The sequence below is a fragment of the Manduca sexta genome, chromosome 28 (genome assembly GCF_014839805.1).
Source record: "Manduca sexta isolate Smith_Timp_Sample1 chromosome 28, JHU_Msex_v1.0, whole genome shotgun sequence".
NCBI classification, from domain to species: domain Eukaryota; kingdom Metazoa; phylum Arthropoda; class Insecta; order Lepidoptera; family Sphingidae; genus Manduca; species Manduca sexta.
In genome coordinates this window covers 9,727,254-9,746,618 of record NC_051142.1, presented here as the reverse complement: position 1 = coordinate 9,746,618, position 19,365 = coordinate 9,727,254, and positions in this window count along the sequence as shown.

The following is a 19,365-nucleotide window of genomic DNA, read 5'->3' as shown; positions in this document are numbered from 1 at the left end:
AAAAAGAGTATTTCAAAGCGGACTACGGGTGGTTAGTCTGTTTTACTAGTGGTAGGTCTCTCATATGTGAGAGTTCGCCTGAGGAGGTACCAACACAATGTCTATTTCTGCCGCCAAGCAGCAGGGTGCAGCCACGGTTGTATTCCGGTTTTGGAAGACATCGTGATTAGTATCACTACTGGACATAATAAAACTTAACATCTCATGTCTTAGGATGGTAAGCGCATTGGAATACCAAACAATACTTGGTAATTCAAGGTGTTGAATGAAGTGTCTACTTTTTATGGGCGGTCCTATCGCTTACCATCAGGCGAGCGGCAAGTTCGTCTCGTCATTCAAGACAATAAAAAATATCACTGTACAATCGTAAAAAATTCAGATAATTTTAGTGACTTCTATTCCCAAAATTTATGTAAAGTATTTAAGTAGGTACATTATAATATACATAGGTACACCCTTTTAACTCGCAATATGTAAGTAAGTGAGTAGGTAGGTATAGGTACTATCGTAGGAGTTCGACAATATGCAACATGCAAAAAAGGCTGTAAAAGTAGCCGACACACGATTTACTCGTAAAATAATAATTACTTAGTATCAAATAATGCGGAATTAAGTGTAGAGCTAAATTAAATTAAAGTAGGTAAGTAATTTAAACATGTTAGTAAATGAATTGACTGCCTCCGTGGTGTAGCTGTATAACGGTACGACTTTAGTGCTGAGGTCTTGGACTCGATTCCTGGCTCAAACAAAGCGATATTGGGTATTTCTATTCAGTATGAGCTCGGAGTCTGGAATTATATTACCTATATTATGGCGATAGGCTCGCTCTCTATCATATCATGGCATGGAATACAAACGGTAAAAAAGGTGTGCATCAGTTGCGCGTCTGCTTATCCCTTCGGGGATAAAGGAGTGTGTAAGTACATGTGTATTTGAATTTAAAAATCTTTACTTATCATAACAAAATCGAGATCATTATAATAACAACAAATTCTTCTGTTCGAGGTCGTAATAGGGTGCAATGATAGTTATTTTCATGTGGTTGGTTACGCTAATCAATACCTATACGAGTAAAAATATGGAAGAGAGAATAGGTATATACATTATATAATGGACCTACATGCGGTTTATCAACGAGTAATTAAGTACATCTTAAAAGTATATAAGGTAATTGCATCTAATAAGGGCCGGGTTTTTGGAAATCCTTATAAATCAATTTTGGGAAGTGAATTGCTATGTAAGATATTATGATCAAATAAACCGTTTTTATGTGAAGAGTAAACATTGTTCAAAAACAAGGCAGCAGTGGCCAGTTGCTTACAAAAAAAGTTCTTTGAAAGTTTGTCTATAGTCCTTATTGGGCACTGGCGCTCTAAATAAGGTCCATAATTGAACTGCAGGAACTTAAGCATTATATTCCAGAAAAATCACATCTTAAGAAAGCATTGGTTTTAAACTGCTATTAAGTTCGTGGATTTCGTATAATGAAAAGGAAATTATTATAAATTAGTGTCGTGGGCCTTATAAAGTATTAGGAAATGTATATATGTAACAACTATTTTATTTTCGAGTTACAGATGAAACAAATTGTAGTTTTATGCTATTTTTTGTTTTTCTGTTTTTGTCTTTGGACCTTATTGGGTATTACACTTTTTTAATCACAGTCTGGACCTTATTAAGTGCTTGAAAATAACAAATATGACAACCACCGCACCTACCCACCGCACCGCACCTAGGAGATTAAAAATAAATATGCATATATATTTTTATTGTACTTATATATTTTCTGCTTGGTTATCAACATAGATGTAATTAAAACAAACTTAAATAACTTAAACAATGGCAACGTTTCACTTATAATTTGTTCATCAAATAACTAAAAACTAAATTAAAGTTGTTAGAGAACATAATATATAACAATAATTATTATCATTTATTACTTTTTGTATTTTTTGGCTTGGACCGTATGTTTCAGTTTAATTTGTTTGCTTGGATTTGATTCTATCTGGTTTAATGTTAAGAACTTTTAGGTGACTTTTTCTCTTGCCTTTAATTTTTGACCATTAGTATTGTTGTTATAATTTTTAGTCTAGCAGGGCTTTTTGTATTATTGCTTGACTTTTTTAATAAATCTTTGGTTATTTTCAGTCTGACGTAATTTAATGCTTTTCGTCTCGGCTCTGCCTTAGTTAGAAACTCTTTAAAAGTTGACTCTTGAATATCAGATCGTTTTTTATTATTCTGATAGTGGCATGACATTACCACGCTTCCAGTTTTTTTTATGATTCTTCAATGTTCGCCGTGGTATGTTGTAGTTTATAGCTGTTGACGCTCAGATATTTCGTTGTTTTTTTTATATCATCCTGAAAATCAGTTTGAGACCATCCTGCGCCCCATTTTCTTTTTTGCAAAGGTTCTGTTCTTGCCTTTACTAAAAACAATATACTTATAGTAATGGATGAACAATCATTAAAATAAAATAAAAAATACGTTTGACAAAAGGTAGGTATTGTTAATTTGCGTAAATAAAATTTTATAAAATTTGAAAGCGAAAAAATCCAACGCAGAAAAAGTGTTTAGACAAGTGGTATTTTTGTGCATAGTGTACTGAACTGTCGTTATCGTAGCAAAAATGCCATGTGCATATTTGAACTTATATAAATAACTGATCATGCTTATTTTAAAAATAAGTACCCTAATAAAGTCCGGCCCTTATTGGGCCGAAAAAGTGGACCTACATAGGCACTTAGATATGTCCTGAAAAACCAAACAAAATCGAGATAAAAAGCAATAACTTTGGTAACTTACCTTGCCAATCCATGTTCTGAAAGTATGTTAACATTACTATTTCAGAATTATGACAAAACGACAGGGTTTTATTACTAAAACACAGAAAATTGAATCAGAACTTTTATAAATTGAGACACTTTGACCGCCTCTGAGGTTACACACAGTGCCCCTGACAAAATGGTCGGCACGAAAGCAATGAACGTCAGTGCACTTTTGTGATTGGTTACTGGGGAGGTGACGCGCGGTATCCGTTTTAATTTAAGTATTAACTGAGTAAAGTTTGAAAAGATGGACCTTATTTGGAACCGGCCCTTTTTAGACGCACCTACCTTATTTATATTCCACAATAGGGCATTGGTAGGTGCCTAGGTATATTGATGTCAGATTCGCGGAATTTTGTAAATACATGTACTTATAGATACTTTGCAACTAGAAACTCATAGGGCAAATCCTACCGGCCCTTGTTCCTGTGACCTAGGTAGCAAAATGATTACGAAATTCTTCGATCAATAATACTTATGTTTTTACCTTTTATTATTTCCACGTAAGTAAGTAATAATAATAATAATTTTTGATCTCGTATCTACCAATTCTGGGTTTAATGTCATTGAATCAATTCAGAATCAAAAGACCCTATTCAGGATCATTAAAACTGATAGACAAGCAATGTACTTATAAGTTCATTTTTAAGTAAGTATTTATTTAGGTAAGTATAGCTACTTAACTGTATTCATAAATCAAAAACAGAGTTTATGAATAAGCTAATAATACCTATCTATGCAAAAACTTAGGTTTATTCCAAATGGGTATCTACTCAAGTGCATTAAGAACACAAAAGGTCAAAGACCAGTTTCGCAACATTTCTCTGTTGGTTTGGAACAAAGGCTTGCAGGCGAGTCCCCTTCACTGGCGCAGGCGATACCTACCGACATGACAGGAAGCCCGTCCAAGGCAAGCGCGCCGAACGCACAGCGCCTTGCACTCTCAAATACTCGCATACCTTTGTCTATATATGTAAATAGGAAATAATTCCAAAAAAATGTTTTAATCGGAAGTTCATTACAATGTGGTAGAGACAAATGGATAGGTAGGTAGGTGTACCAATGTAAAAACTGAATAATCCATACTTACTTACTACTTTATTACTTACTTATTAATTAATAACCGACGCATTGCCGGGTATAGCCCTCTTCTACTACCTACTGTGAGGTTTTAGGCATTAGTTCAGCACACGGGCCCAGTGCGAGGTGGCAGTTTAATTACATAATATAATTATTAGGTCTCCCTATCTCAAAAGGAACTCTTATTTAATCACTTTATTGTCCGTCGGTCTGTCTGAACGACAGATCTTTTTCTCAGGTACGCGTAGAGGTAGTACATTAAAATTTACTTACATCAAATATTCGGGTCTACAGTCTCATTTATCAGCGAAAAATCAAACGTGTAAGTCAACGCGATCAAAAGATATGACTTATTTACTTAAGCACATTTTAATGCCTCATTTATCTACGGACAATTATAGTTATTGAAACAATAATTTGATTGCTATGTACTTAACTATACTGTTATTATCATCTACGTCACTTATAAAAGTAATCAGGCATCCTTTTAAATATGTATACATAAATATGTACCCAAGGACTCTGTTGGCTAGTCTGATTATTTGTTGAGTTAATAAGGTAAGTACAATTTCACCCCAGTTTAATTCCCACAATTAGAACAATATTAATAAAAACTCAATAATAACAGTCTATCGATCAATCAACAAAGAAACAGCAAAGAGCCCAAAGAATAGAATATTTGAAAATGTTAATTATTCTTCTTCCTTATAATTACCTTCGAGTTTTATAAGATCTTTCTCTTTGTAGACGACGATAAAATATACGAATAGGTAGTAAATGTTGGAAACAAAACTTTTCACTTGTGATAATATCTAACTTATTATTCCGAGTGCGTCATATGGACCGTAGAATTTCGCCGTGACTGCGGTCGCTCAGGGGCCACTGACACTACCATTGCATCCAACAGGTTCTTATTTTTTTATTTTGTCATTTACTTACTCGAAACTTTTTATTTATTTTACGTATACAATATTACACCGTAAATAGAAGTGATTGGCTAAATTAGATATTACTTTTGCTTTTTCTTTACTATGGATCCTATCATTAATTGGATATGGAGATAGATCTATGAAGTGAGAAATTCTTATTGGATTTGTTCGTGCATTATGGGCAGTACCTATCCAATTTTATTGGACCTAGCACAGGGGATCCCAAATAATTTTTTGCCACGCCTCCCGGCTGCCCATGACCAAGCTGACCCCCCCCCCCCCTCACCTCTTGAATACAAAGAAGATGAAGTCGTGGCTCATCAATCCTCAAGTATCCTAACATTACCATATAACGTATAAAGTGTATAAGTAATAAAAAAATAATTTGTTTGTTTCGCATTTATTACTCAAATCGTTGATCATAACATTTTGTATATACGAATACGTTTTCAGGGATATAAAAGGACATAATATGGTACCTTTAATCCAGAAAAGAGTACCTTCTGTTCTCGAGGGATAGAAATTAAATAACAATATATACATGAACGTCCACATTTACATATCATGCCTCCCAAGGGAGCGCGACCTCCACTTTGAGAACCAATAACCTAGTAGGAGTGCAACAAACTGACGATAGTTAGGTCTCCGCAACAAGCGTTGTATTGATGTAAAAGTTTTGATGTGTGCCTATCTACCTATGTGTGTTTTAAACTAAGTAAATACTCAATATTTTTTATTTGATATTGATTATCCTTCTGATTGATTCAGCTTCCAACTTCCATGCTTACACATACCAACCAATCCACCCAATTCTTAACACGTGACAAAAGCCTTGCTGTAGCCGGTTTTGTGGTTTATAAAATGATCTTGATGAGAACATAGTCGTATGACTGCCTTACATATTATCTTTGTCATCTCTTTCGACTATAATTAGTGTGGCTACGGGCTGTCAGGTATTTTAAAATGCCTGATAATTTAAAATCTGGATAAAGATCCGATTCTTGGCTATATAACTATTGGTTTACACCATCAACGTTGTCTGTTCATCCCTCTTTTAGGCCTTGTAGTTCATTAGTTTAGCGATTTAAAATGTTACCAGTTTAAAGGTGTTGTAAGTATGTTAGCTATAAATATAATAGAGGTAGGTGCTTATTAAATCAAGTATCGTCAGTCGTCAATATTTCATTATCAACTTATCAATATAGATAAAGCTACTTTAATATTTAGTTCACAAGTTAATAAGTAACAATCAATAAATTTAAATAAACACGATTTTTACACGCAGCTCTTTAAGGAAGGAAATCATTGATTATGTTAAAACTATAATTCTTGATTCATTAATGAATTACTTAAACACAGCCTATTTAAATATTCAATAGTCAGCTATTAACCTATAACTTAAAGCTTGCTCCAGTTTACGTCGATTTTTTTAAATTTGATTCACGAACCAATCCACCTAACTACTTCCCTGGTAACAAGTGGCGGAAGCACTATTGAGCTGGTTTTGCGGATTAGTATAAATTAGCCTGGTGAGACCATAGTCGCATGACTGTCTTAGATAGAGGTATAATTATGTATAAATGTAGTTTGCCTACTGAACTCTGGTTAAATGTCCATGTTGTGTAAGAAAATAGACTATAGATAGGTGGTACATCTTGTTTTATATCATTCAACGTAGTTCGTTTAGACAGGTAGTTCAATCGATTGCCCCCCACAATCATGCTTAGGCGCCTACTTAGATATAATATATTGAGGTAGGTAAGTATAACTATTTTATGTTATAGCAGTCTGTTATAAGAACCAATTTCAAATATATTTTTTTGCTAACTACGACTAGGAATGCTTGCAAAAGTGGTCCAAACCCGGAATTTTAATTATGTAAGTCATTCTAGGTAGAAAGATTTTTGTAATGTTGAGTGCGCAATGTACGGAAACAATCAGTAGAGTAAAATAATAAAGTAAAAAAACTTTATTACTTTCATTATGCTTGAAACCTGCTTCATACATAGGTAAGTTCTTTAAATTACAGTTTAATATTATAGCTGTTTACATTTCTTTACAACTATATAAAGAGACGAGCAAGCCTGTTGGTCGGTATTCGATAAACAACACGATCGTCCATAAATAGCATTACTTACTAAGCCGAAAAAAAAAAAAAAAGTAGATACTATGTAGAACTTTCAATGACATACCACTGCGTGGCACTTCATTGGGCTTACCAACCCGAGACAAAGATGTCTCGTAATGCTAGGTAATTACTAATTAAACTGGCTACAGTGTCAAACCAAAACACATCTCAATGTGCCTATGCATTATGCACATTCGTGATTGGCGAAAGAAACGAACATGATGGTGATAATTATTTAGAGTACCTATAGATGGCCCTTCCCTTAGATGGTCCGTCTTTTCTCTGGGTTCTCATAATACTTAAGTACTTAATTTAAGTAAAATTACTGTTTCTGTAATCTGTATGCGTTTATTTCTAGTTTGTAATATCTTTTTAATACTTATACAATCTTTTATTCTTACTGCACTCGTGTGAGAGGCTGTGAGACCCGTGTGTGATGTGTGCACTGTGCATCGGGCAGTGACCGTCTGTGACCGCGGCTCACGATGCCGCCGCCGCCTTTCGGCTGTACATTTGGGATAATTCTTACCATCTTCAGTGCGTAATTTTTATCGTTATCAGCTATCTACAAAATTGTCAACTATGCAATTGTAATAAAACAAAGTTAATAAATTATATGGTTACACGTTATAATCATATTATTATGACAGTCTGGACTCTAGTCTGTCATGCTACTAAGGTTTGTTTAATCAGACGTTTTCTTTGCATCAACTGTCAACATTTCATAGCTCATTTTGACTATAATAATGACTGTTTTATTTTATGTGGATCACATTTTATCGTGCTTCAAGTTTGTGTGACTGTTTAACACTGTGTTTGAGAATGACATTCAAAAGCTTAATTTTGAAAAACTTGATTACAGCATCTGTAGTCACTAGGCGCCCTAAACGTCGCGAGGACTCAGGCGAAAGCACATAAATGATGCGAGGTTCTGGGTGGAGTAAAAAAATAGTTCCACGGTTTTAAAAGTTCCGTTCAGTAAGATCGTAAAAAAGGTCCTTCAAGGCACCGCGTGAAGCCCCGGTTCCCATTTCGCTTCCCCCTAAGGCCGTCTCTGTCTGTAGTACTTAGCTACACTAGAATAGTTATTCTAGTGTGTATGTAGTTACATACACAAAAATAGTAGATAAGTACCTATCAACAAAAATATGGTCACGCCGGCATTGAAGGTAACCAGAAATGAAACTATTGCACTTAAGACAACGAGCTTATTTCTGTCTTTGAAATAATAATATTATGTACTGACACGTTGGTAGCGTGGTTATATTGCAGCGCGACTGCCGTGGGTTCATTCTCAGGTTGATGTTTTTCTTCTCGGTCTCAGGCCGCAGTCTAGAATTTGTTACTAATATAGCGAATGGTGATTGAATCGCTCCTATCATATTATTATTATCATGACACGGATTGACGAGAAGTGGGTCTTCTAGTTGCATCTTTGAAAGGTAAGTATTTATCGAGCGAATGTATGTCGATAGTACGGCTGGAAGGGAGCGTCCGAGGAAAAGATAACAAATCGATGAAATAAATGATCTCAGAAAAGGGCAGGTCAAAAGTAACCTCAACAGGTGAAAATGTATGAGAAGAACTATAAATGTGGAATAGACGAGAGAGGTGTCTCATAATCGAAGCATATAGCGATCCATAGTCTTTGCTTACGTCTATAGGATTAGGGCATGAGTATGTACATATTTATACAAAAAATTTGCATTGCCTGACCTGAAAATTAATAAAAGAACCTACCTCAAACTACAGAAGCTTCTTGGTTTGCATAACCTGCGTATCTATACAGTGATAATGCACTAAACATGCGCCTACCTATATGAATCGCTCCTACTATATTTTGTTTGTGATTATGCAGGTAAAATACATAGTAAACATACTAATAGATACTTTGATTACATAACATACTTTCGATATCTACAAAAAAACTGAAACCAAAAGTTTTGACATGCAAAATTTCAATAAAGTTTCACAACAATGTGTGGTTGGTATTCATTTTGAAAGTCAAAGTTTCGCAAGTAAGCACACTGTCTATCACATTGGAGAATTGCAAAAGTTTCTTAGTGTTAGTTTGAATATGAATAATGGGTGTAGTGTGTATAAACTTAGTATATGATACTAGCATGTTATATAGGTATGTGCGCCTTTGGTAAGATGGCGACATCTCTTTGGCATAGATGGCGCGTGGCGATGGTTGTGCACCTTTAGTCTAGCGTAATCCATATTTTAATGGATATGATTCCATATATTAATCCAGATTTCTACTGGTGGTAGGTCTTTCATATGTGAGAGTCCGCCTGGGTAGTGTGTAGTCACTGTTGTGTTCTGGTTTGAAGGACATTGTAGCCAGTGTAACTACTGGACATAATGAGACTTAACATCTCATGTCTCAGGATGTCGAGTGCAGTGGATTACCAAACAGTATTTTGTAATTCAAGGTGTTGGATGGTGTTTCCATTGTTTATGGATACTTTTATTTATTTATATCAGTTCTACTGCAGTCAGTATAAATTTTTGATTAATATTATTTAATTTTACCATTGATTAGGGTAAGAAGTTACAAGCTCTTTTGAAATTTAATTTTTAAAAGCGACCTAAGCGAAGCGTTTGGTAAAGCAATTCCAATAAAAAATACGGGCTTAATATAGCCACACTTTTTTTATCATGAGTAAGTAGTTATAATATTTACAGTAGAACGAAGTACTTACTTACTTATGCGTGTAAAATTATAAAAAAATCTATTACCCTGAAAAATGTAGATAGACAGTATTTGATTTATTTGACTGTAACTCTAAGTATGACTGTGCTTTGTGCTGCGTAGCTGGCTTAGTGCGCGATGTCGCTGCCATGCCATCGCATGCCGCACCACGCCGCGCTGCCTGCCTGCCACTCAAGTGGGTCGCGTTGTGAAACAGAGAGAGGCGTGTGAGTTCGCGTTGTCGGTGCAATCATGTGCTAATGCCATACACCTTGCTCAAATTGTCTATTCGTCTAACACTTGTAAAGTGTACTCTACACAGGCTATAACCACTCGCTTATAATATCATGCAACGGCAATAAGCTAGAAGAACAATCGGGTCCCGTAGCCTTATAAAAGTTATGGGTGTTAAGAAAGCTTAACACCCATAACTTTTATAAGGCTACTGGCGTAAATTGATAAAAATACCAAAATTTTTAGTTCGTATTGTAAAAGTGTACCAGGCCCATTATAAGACTCTACTTATACTGTATGTTAATTTGTTTTCGTAAAATGGGTAATCGGATTTCTAACGAGTTTTAATCTCATGTTAAACAAAAATCCAATAAACATTCACAATATAATAATAGGTAAGTATTATATAGGTATTTACTTTCTTAAAAAATGTGAGAGATGGAATGACCTCACCTGACGCCAATATTCTCGCACACTAAGTCGGTGGCACAGTAAAAGAACATAGACAAGAAGATAAAATTTTAAGTTGTACACACACGCAATCACACTTTTTATTCAAAGAGGGATAGTAGTAGTTAGTGGCGCAAAGAGTGCCCGTTCCAACACAAGGTACACTATTGAACTACAAGTTTTTCGTTACTGTTGAATTATTCTATTTTTGTACTATTTTATGTATTTCTTTTGATAAATATTATAACCTGTTACCTAATTATAGTAGGCTTATCAAAATTATATTATTTATTGAATAATATAAAGACATTTGAGGCAAAACAAACAAATTTTCGACCATCGTCGTTTTCAACGTGCCTCTACTACTAACAAAATTTGGAAGGTTAATTTTCCAAGAATCCAGACAATTTTTCAAATAAGTAGGTTATAGAAAAAAATCTATGAATTTTTTAATCTAGAGCCATTTATAATTCGGAGAAACTTATGCAATTCAAAAAGATTACTTTTTATTGTAATTTAAAAAGTCAATTATTACTCTTGTTTGAGTAAAAAAAAAAAAAATGCTCGTGGACATTATAGCTTTATATAGGAAGTTTAAAAGTGAAGTCGACTTTCGCAAACAATTTAAACAAATGTACATAACTTTTAAACTATGCAAACTCGGGCAATGTAGTACATGAGGAATAAAGCGATATATATTACAACTCGCTGTTTTTCTGGGAAAAGCACCCAATTAATTAGAGCTTCTTTGTAACCAGTGGCGAAATACATAAAAAAATCCATTTAGATGGTTTCGGTGTCGCCTTTTTATATGTTAATACACAAAAAGCTTCTTTTTTTTTTTTTTTCAGGATTCTCCCAAACAGTTCTCTTCCTCATTGGCCAGGGTCTCGCTAAAGGCGAGTGTCTGTAGCATTTTGCCCGTCATGTCATCTTATTATTAGGTACGCCACTGTTTGTAGCACGTTTCATTGTTTTATAAATTTCACATCTACGCTTCCGTAAACAAATATTTGTTCAGTTCCTGTCTTCCATGAATTGTTTTTAATAACTTATCTATTAAAGTGCATATCAATCCGGACTATCGAGTGCCAAGGTGGATTGATAATACGTCGAAGTAATGCTTTGATCTTATGGCTTATCAGAGCGATAAAAGTATTAAAATAAACTTATGATATTGTGACAGAAATATTGATTTTCAAACTATTGTCCCTTTCCAACTAAGGGGATTCACAGATTAAGCGCAAATAGGTGTTATGAGTACTAATGACTTACTATCATATTATCACCTTACTACATACTTTTTCAATTATATATAAAAAGGCAGAATATTTATTATGATAAAAATGTGATACGCTATAGGTAGGTATTTTAGTAATTTAAGCCTCATATAAATGGGGCAATTACTTATTGCTAGCATTAATTGCGTACGGTTATTACTACCAATACTTGCTTCGTCTGAATGGGGCTTTAGTCACAAAATTACAAGAATTGAACAGTAAATAATTTAATTAGAAACATAATATGGAAATTGAAAAGACTATGATTTATGGAAAGTTAGTTCCCTAACTGTACACTCGTTACATACTTATATTAATTTGCAGTATTCATCTGCTAGCAGCAGGGTATTTTTATATGATCAGAAAGTGTAAATCCTACTATAGTGGCCCTAATAAGTTTATTACGTTCCAGAATTAGCCTGTAACATACTCAGGTTCAAAGACAATTTACCGGCATAATTGTGTCGACTGGCGGGGATAATCAAATCCCTCTCAGTCGATACTTTATCTGGAACCCATTCAACTTACAATGACGTGTAGTGCGGTCCCTTTGCCGTATCCTAATAATAATATAGGAATGACTTAACGAACTGACATCGAGAAAATCAACATAGTAGGTATATTGTGTTTTTTAATTTGCCACTTGGAAACCCACCATTTCAAGTTTTTGATTGTTTTACACCAATAAGCCTTTTTGAACCATCTCACCGCCTGGAGTGAGAACTGAAACCTTGATATTTATTTATTCTTGGTAAGTAGATAGGGTTGCCAACCATACGGTTAAAAACGGTAAATAATATATTAAGTACGTACTTTATTTCGCTTTTTAATACTGTTTACTCCCCTCGGAGGCAATTCTTGTGCGCTCGGTCTTTAGACTGAATGCACGCCCATGCACGGGGGAACATTATGTCGCGACTCTAGGTACATAGTGTAATGTGTATACCTTTTGGTTGCCAAATACACATTGACGCCTATAAGGGTTCGCGAAAATCTCCTCTCCCTCTCCCTTCCAACCATCGTAACAAAGCTCCTCCTTCTTCCTCTTCTCTTCCTTCCCTATGTCCCCTCCTCTTCCTCCCACGCCCCGTGACCAAATAGCTGCGGGTTGCCAGCGTTCCGTCCGCTGACACCCTCAATAATAGCGGTAGGGCCCACCAAACCTTTATTGGACCTGCTGTGGTTGCTAAGTCGGGGGATCGCTTATATAGAGTAAACAGCAAAGATAGTCAAATGACAAAAATCATATGATATTAAGGGACAGGCTTCAAATGAATATTATGCTACATTATATTTCACGCTGGTTTTTGTATAGGTATACGTAAATATAAAATTAATTAGTGTTGGGTTACAAGGACATGAACAAGACTTGTTTCCCTTATGAAACTAAAGGGTCTATTCATATATAGGTAGGTACCAACTTCCAGAATTATCCAGAGAATGCAAATGAAATTAAACGTACTCGTCCAATCAGATTTCTATTAAGTTTATTTATAGATTTATTTAAGTAACTATTTATTTACGTGTTTTAGATTGTTTTTAACATGACCCGCGATAGACTAAAAGTCAAAGTAAATGTCATGCCATTCTAATCAACTCTTAAAATATTTAGTGGGGACCAGTTTGTGGAGCTAAGCTCGCGACTCAGACCGTCGCGTCGTACAAGCTATGTAGTACATTCTTTCAAAGTTTAATTTACAGCCGTTTGGAGCATTCATGTACCTACTTAAAAATCTACTATTCAATATTGATAAGTGCATTTTGTCTTAATACCTAATCCTAATGCACGTAGATTAAAATGCATTGTTTTTGTATCAATAGGTAGATACAATATTATCCTGCGGGGCCCGCAGCGGGTCATTGCGCAGCGGGCCATACGGGCGTACCGCACGGTCTCGTACGAGGCGGCTTGTCTTTTGGCCGGATTCCTGCCCTGGGATCTGAACGCCAAAGCTCTCTCCGACACATTTCATTGGAGGGAGGAGGCGTTCAGGAACGGGCAGGGTCCGACCCTTGAAGGAGTGGTGGAGGCCAAAAGGGCCTCCTTACGGCGAGCCGCCGTGGAGGAGTGGCGTCTCAGGCTGGAGGCCCCGTCAGCAGGGCTTCGGGCCGTTACGGCAGTGCGTCCTGTCTTTGCACAGTGGCTAGACAGGCGCCACGGCGCGGCAACATTTAGATTGACACAGGTGCTCACCGGGCATGGGTGCTTCGGAGAGTACCTGTGTCAGATAGTAGGAACGGAGATTAGCGCCGTGTGTCACCACTGTGACAACTGCCCGCGGGATACGGCCCAACATACGTTAGAGTCCTGCCCAGCCTGGGACGATGAGCGCAGCGCTCTCGTTTCAGTCGTCGGAGGAGATCTCTCGCTGCCGGCCGTGGTTGCTTCCATGGTCGGCAGCCCGGAGGCCTGGCGTGCGGTGGCCCACTTCTGCGAGGTGGTCCTCTCGCAGAAGGAGAGTGCCGAGAGGGATAGAGAGGGAGGATCCCTCCCGCCGTCAGAGGAGACGTAGGAGGCGCCGGGTGGAGGACTGACCGGCGTCTCCCGCCCTGTGGAATGGGGGCGTTTGGAGAATTCCACCACGGTATCCCCTGCCTGTCGTAAGAGGCGACTAATAGGGGCCACGAAGGGGTCGTCGGCGGGCAGCAGGGGGCTGTCCGCCCTAGTGCATTTTTGTGCATTTTTACACATCTTTCGGTTGACCCCCGGGATGGACGGCAGTGTGCTGTTGGCCTCACACTGCCGTAGACGCCGAGGGCGTCCTTCGGTGCGCGGGGGCTTCTGAGCCCCCCCCCCCCATAGGAGACGGGCCGCAAGACGGCACCGCGCAGGGGCGGCTGCGGTCGCAGACTAGACACTTCAACGTCAGAGGAAGCCCGCAGCCGTCCCTAATGCGCCGAAGAGGGTCACCGCGGAGTTTTAGCTGGTAGGCCGTGCATAGGTTAAGTTGTATATAGGGTTAGGGACTCGGCCCGGCGGTCGCCCGAAGGTCATCATCAAATCCGGGCGGCTCAACGCCGGGCCGTAAGGCACGGTTACCCCAGCATAACCGCTCAGTCGCCCCCCACGAAGGCTGGGCGGTAGTAATAAGGCACTTTCTCCGCGAAACCAAAAAAAAAAAAAAAAAAAGATACAATATTATTAACATTTATACTATAAGAAAAAGTACCTACTTGTCTAGATAAGATGACGTAAAATCTAGATATTACGTCATCAAATAGCTTATTTCTTATGTTTAAATGTACAAAATTTTATTTTTCACAGTTTCTACTAACTTCCTATAAAAATCAGCACCAAAATCATATTTATTGGAAGATAATAGAATTTCTTATTTTTGTACATTCGTATTGCTTATTGTCTTGCTTTCTCGCATACTCAACTCCGAAGACAACTTAGACGGAGTATGCCAAATGCCAAATTAATTAAGTAAACGATATGAACGCCTATAAATAGTAGAAACACCATCCACACCTCGAATTACTAAGTATTGTTTGCTAATCCAGTAGTTTCGTCCAGTAGTTACACTGGCTACTGTTATTTAAACCTGAACACAACAGTGACGCACTGCTGCTCGCCGGCAGAAATAGACATTGCGGTGGTACCTACCCAGGCGGACTCTCACATATAAGAGATCTAACACCAGTAAAGGTACCAGTACCACAGTCCGGCAGAACTGAGTGTACTGTAGAAATGGCGCCAACTATCAAGGCTTGTCCTTGTCAGCCTAACAATTAATATTACTTAAGTGACAAGTTTGCTCTATAAAATATAGAAAAATATTTATTGTCACAAGTAAGTGTAACAATTGTAGTCCATTGAAAAGTTACATTTGGGGTTGCGTTTTTTAGAGGACGCAATTTTATTTTTTTGAAGTGTAGGGGGGGTCAGTCTAAAGCTAAAACCAAGTTTGTGGGGTCGCCACCCTTGTCCCACGGCCGCCATCTTGAAAATAAGGGTTGAAATGGTTTTACGATGTATCTCTTAAACTATTTATCTGACAAAAAATGTATAAACATTTTTGTTGCAAATTAAATTCTCTACAACTTTGGTCTTGTAACTTTTGTCGTAGAACTATAAATAAAAAAGTTATAAGCGAAAATGTTAAGAAATTCAATGTTAAGCAATGTCCATTGCAACGTCATCGGAACGTGTGTTTATATAGTTCCTAATACTTTTTTTGTACTCTCATTAATACCCAAATACCCAAGGGACTATTAGGGAACAAAAGAACATCTGCCTGCTATTATTATTATTATTTCTAACCTCTCTTATTGTAAGAATAGCTGATAATATTGTGTTGAAGTTGTATTAAGTAAGTTATTTATTAGCATTTTGACTTTTAAAAGTCTTATAAAAGTCAAAATGCTAATAAAAAAAAAAGTAGTTTTCACTAAAGTTAAAATCGTGTCTAAAATCATTCAAAATCGTCTTCACAATTAAAAACAGAATAAAATACATCCGCACGTACAGAAATATGTAGCACAACTAAAAGATATAAGTTGAACGACAACTTCAACATAATATTATCAGCTATTCTTACAATAACAGAGGTTAGAAATAATAATAATAATAGCAGGCAGATGTTCTTTTGTTCCCTAATGGTCCCTTGGGTATTTGGGTATTAATGAGAGTACAAAAAGTATTATGAACCTTATAAACACACGTTCTGATGACGTTGCAATGGACATTGCTTAACATTGAATTTCTTAACAGTTTCGCTCATAACTTTTTTATTTATAGTTCTATGACAAAAGTTACTAGACCAAAGTTGTAGAGAATTTAATTTGCAACAAAAAATGTTTATAATTTTTTTTGTCAGATAAATAGTTTAAGAGATACATCGTAAAAACCATTTCAACCCCTATTTTCAAGATGGCGGCCGTGGGACAAGGGTGGCGACCCCACAAACTTGGTTTTAGCTTTAGACTGACCCCCCCTACACTTCAAAAAAATAAAATTGCGTCCTCTAAAAAACGCAAGGTAAGGCCTAAAAAATGTAACATTTCAATGGACTATTGGTTATTATGAAAACATAAATGTTATTCTAATAATAAACAGTAATATTTTGATATTATTATATTTATCGCTAGCATATTTCGCCCTTTTTGTGCATAATATTATTATAACATATTTATTATTATATAATGCATGTAATCAGATATACTTATTGTCATAACATTATGATTGAATATTTCCACTCAGCTTAACATCCCATTATAATTAATTGAAATAAATAGATATTAATAATTATATTAAAATAAGACTGAAAAAATAAAATTTTACTGCCCTGGTGGCGTGGCCGGGATGTATCGGGTGCGCGGTACGACACCGCTGAAAGATCACGGATTCGAATCTCGGAACGTGTATACTGTATAGGTATAGTGATTATTGGACTATCTACTCAGTATCAGCCCGATATGTTTCGCCCCTATAACATCATGGGATGGATCATGGAATACATATAGCGAAGAGTGGTCACCCTGGTTGAACCTCTGCCTATCGCTATGGGGATAAAGGTAATGCGTGTTTGTGTTTTATTTTTGGAAAAATTAGATCACATAAGTGCAAGTCATTTCAGTCAGTCAGTTCCATTTCGTATAGTTTCGTTATGGTCACACTTTGAATTCCATTCGTAGAGGATCTTGACTTTCAAAGGTGTAGGTAGATAGAGAAGAACTCAAAATCAAATAGGATTTTAATAATTCTTTTTGTTTCCGGTTCCATATACCAGCTTTATTATAATATAATAAATTTTGTGGTAGGTGTGCAGGTGTAGCTTCACGCGCTTAACGCGTTTTATAAAATACTAAGTACTTACATACTACTTTCAATGCCGCAGCATAACATAATGAATTATAATTAAAAATAGGCGTTATTTATGTAAGTAATGAAAAAAATGTGCCTAGATTGCTCAAGACATTTTTACACCAAATTATGCTTTCTTGCAAGTTTGTTGTGTGAAACACAAGTCTACTCATTATTTCTAGGAATCGTGCCATGCGAATAGTGCTCACATGCTTACTTGAATAAGTACTTAGTACGGATAACACTTCATCACAATAAAAATATACATACCAGCTACCTATTAGGTAAGTAGGTATAGAAGTACTTCAATATTTCGCAATATGACTTTTACAATTACAATGAGGAAAGTAGACACGCCATAGTAAATTTTCACTATAAGCTTACATAGATATCCATTATAAAAAACTGAATTATATCCATATTGAGAAATAGACTGTTACGGTGCGTTGGGGTAATAAAATTCGTCATATTAAATAAATAATATATTTACTTTAATTTTCTCTTTTTTCTCCTATACTGAGTACCAACTTCGTTATCGTAAATCTCTTTATGACAAGATGGCAAATATTTGATTAATTAGGCAGACCACCAAACTAAAATTAGCTGGAGGTCTCCCCAACTCTCAGTCCGCCCCTGTGTAGAGTGTACCTATTTCGCCAAGGGTAATAAATTTGATAACATATTTAGCAATACAGTCGTATCTATAACGTTAGTAACTCGTATAACGACGCGTGGGTTTGTTGTAGTTATCAGTAATTCAATGATACCAGTTTAAACATGCAGAGGACGGGAAAACCTTAATTGTTAAATACATTATACGCTATGGCAGCATCGCAAACATCCCTGCAAGCAACTTCGTACGAAAAATTACTAATTGTTAGATTTGACTGTTTGGCTCTTGTTCAACTGATTATACGACCATAAGACTGTTGAGTGTTGACAGAAAGACGTTCCATATTAATAAATATGTAATTAATACATTTGGTCTTTATTTGCGTTTACATTCATTCGCGACTGACTAGTGTCGGTGAAGGGACTGATACCACCATTGAGTCGATTTCCTTCGGCGTAAACTTAACAAATCATTATACCTTAGGCTTTCGCACAACTCAAAGATAAACTAAATGTTTCGTCTGGAGACATCCACTGTTGCTGATTTCACATGTTTAGTACATAACCAAGAGGCCTTATGTAACGTTCTGTTAGGTAGGTATACATAATAATTCACACATTTACACGAAATTGTATTTTCAAGCATTGTCATAGAGATTTCATAACGGTTCAACATTGCAAAAATATTCAAATTATCCAATTGGAACCACTCGAACAAGTTTATCAAGCTGAAGGTCAGACAATCGAATGCCCACACAAGTAATTTAGAATACTTAATAATGTGTTTTTTTTTTTATGATACTACGTGCCTGTTTGTGTCACCCAGAGTCAACCAACGTTGTAAATTAAGGTGTGGTCACACATTGACCTGTTTGATTAGAGTGGTGGCGAGACCGCACCACCATGCTCTGACAAGAAGAAAAAAAATAATGGCACAATGATTAATTTTATTTGAAAGCGAATACAAAAGACTGACATCAGATTTCATTAACTTTTGACCGACCTTCATTTACAGTACCTTGCGATGTCCTGACATGCTCACGTTCATTATCCTAAATCCGTTCAGCTTTATACGTACCCAAAGATACAAGCATATGCGACAAACTACGTAAGTATATTGTAGACAGTAGGAGTCTTGTACTCAAAAAATTTGTGTACGTACTAATGCATGTCTATTTATTTCCCAACAGCTGGGTGCAAACTGCAAACACTGCTGTGTTCCAGTTTGAAGTAGGTAATTAGTAGGCAAATAAATGGCCATCATTACACCCATCGGCTATCATTATGATATTAATCCTAACTGCAATTTCTACTCAG